The 2,196-nt window shown below is 42.9% G+C and overlaps 1 pseudogene; it reads right to left on the bottom strand.

Moving 5' to 3' along the window:
• Positions 1-657: 657 nt before the first annotated feature.
• Positions 658-1,941, bottom strand: LOC110306115 (transcription initiation factor IIA subunit 1-like; annotated as a pseudogene).
• Between the last annotated feature and the right edge of the window lie 255 nt (positions 1,942-2,196).

Genomic DNA, 2,196 nt, shown 5'->3' with positions numbered 1-2,196 from the left:
TGAAAACCTAATTAAATCAAGCATCCATTGCTGGGTCGACTTTGTCTCAAAACTGTGACCATTGATCCTTTTCTGTAAATCTTAAGTAGATGTTCATGCAGGGAGGCAAGAGGCATGTATTACTGAGGAGAGTAACAAGTAAAAATGTTTTAAGACCTATTGTGAGTTTCAAATTTTCTTATACAAGTGAATTAAAATTCAACACCATAATTCTTGCCCTTCCGTAAACAGTTCACACACAATTTTTACCAAATATAACCACATACAATAAGCAGTTTCAGTTCAATCTATCAGAAGGGTGATTTCTTCAGGTCATTCCAACAAGTATCTTCTGATTGAGGCCAGCTTGGAGACATGAATACAGACAAAGCTTTACATGCTAATTACCAAAGGCTGGTTCCCGTATTTAAAATCCACAGTTACAGTTTTCCTACACAAACCCCTCCCCCACCCAGCAATCCCAGGTACTACAGTTCTGTGGCTTGCCAGTGTGAAGAAGTGTCTGTGTGGTCAAGGTCTAGTTCTGCTCCAGTAGTTTTGCTTCTAATGTGCTTGTATGTCCTAAGTTTCAGACCATCCATTTTAACATTTTAAGTTTCTTTGTCTTATTTATAAAAGAAAAAAAACCCCCAAAAATAAAAGAAAAAACCCAACTCTTTACCACTCTGCATCTTCAATGGCTTTGGAAAATATATAATCTCTTCCATTAAGATTCATAATGCCATCCTTGAGATGAAATTTCCATTTATTTTTACTTCTGTGTATCTTATCATACTGGCATGCAGCAACATTTTCTGTATCAAAGAGTTCCTGCCCCTCCTCATCACTTACATCATCTTCACTGTTGAGGGGCTCTTCTTCCACCTGCCCATCTTCAGCTCCATCTTTCTCTTTCTATTTCTCTTCCTCCTTATCATAGCCTTCTTCTTCATCTCCATCTTCCTCAGATGTATCCCCCTTTCTGTCATCTTGCAGCACCAATGGAGCTTGCTGTTGAACAGGCTGGGCCGGTGGCTACTGCTGTCCAGCTGCAGGCATCTGTGCTTGTGCTGCTGTGGGTGCTGCCATGGTTGTAGGAATGACCTGAGTCTTATTTCCTGTAAATAAGATTTGCTGTGGCTGGATGATGACACCTGTCTGTGATGACATCCTTCCAAGAAGTAGGGCTAGGACCTGCTGGATAACAGGCGCTTATACTCCACCAGGTTGCATTTCTGTTATAACTTGTAGAACAACTGACTACTGAGGCTGAAAGATAACTGAGCACCATTGGCTGCTCTGACTACCTGAAGCATCTGGCCTGAATTTTTTAGTATCTGTTGACAGGAATCACGTCTGCAGGGAGTGCCAAGGTAGCAGCTGTAGCAACAGGACTCAGAATACTTGATGCATTCATATGTTGTATGAACATAGAATCAGGAACAATAACTGGTAGTGCTGTAGCTTGCTATGATGCAGGAATAAGAACCTGTTGGGTCTGTGCTTACTGAGGTACCCTTTGCTGAGGTTGTACTTGCTGCTGCTGCTGGTGATACTGCTGGTGGTGGTGCTGCTGCTTGCTGCTGCTGCTGGTGGTGGTGGTGCTGCTGCTGGTAGTGATGCTGCTGGTGCTGCTGGTGATGCTGCTGGTGGTGGTGCTGCTGCTGCTGGTAGTGATGCTGCTGGTGCTGCTGCTGCTGCTGGTAGTGGTGGTAGTGATGCTGCTGCTGCTGGGGTTGATGCTGCTGCTGAACTTGCAACAAAAGCTGCTGTTCTTCTGAATGAAATCCATCTACTCCTCTAGACTGCATTAGTTTATTCTCCCACAAAGATTCTAGTTCCGTCAGGACCTCTTCAGTCCACTCCATCATCCAGAAAAATGTCTCATACATCATTAATAATATCTTCAATCACAGATCTATACAATTTAGGCGCTGTGTTTGTGTTTGCCGAGTTCACCATTTCCACAAATAACACAAACGAGAGGGAATGAGATATAAGGAAAAAAAAAAAGAGAAAAGAATAGGGAAAAAATAGAACAAAACAAAACAAAAAAACCCAACTAAGACCCAGAGGGTGACCCAAGTCACTGGCAAGAGTGGGGCAAAAATTTCTTAACAAAATGGATCCTGAAGGAGTAAGAGGCAGGAGAACAGGAGGGGGGCACTCCCCCATCAGCTAAAAACCTCGAGAATAGCCTAAAGAAACAACAACAAC

Source organism: Mus caroli, unplaced genomic scaffold (assembly GCF_978045245.1).
Source record: "Mus caroli unplaced genomic scaffold, Mus_caroli_1 scaffold_13, whole genome shotgun sequence".
In the NCBI taxonomy this organism is placed as follows: domain Eukaryota; kingdom Metazoa; phylum Chordata; class Mammalia; order Rodentia; family Muridae; genus Mus; species Mus caroli.
The sequence above is the reverse complement of the archived record's forward strand: the minus strand, read 5'-3'. Positions and strand labels throughout refer to the sequence as shown.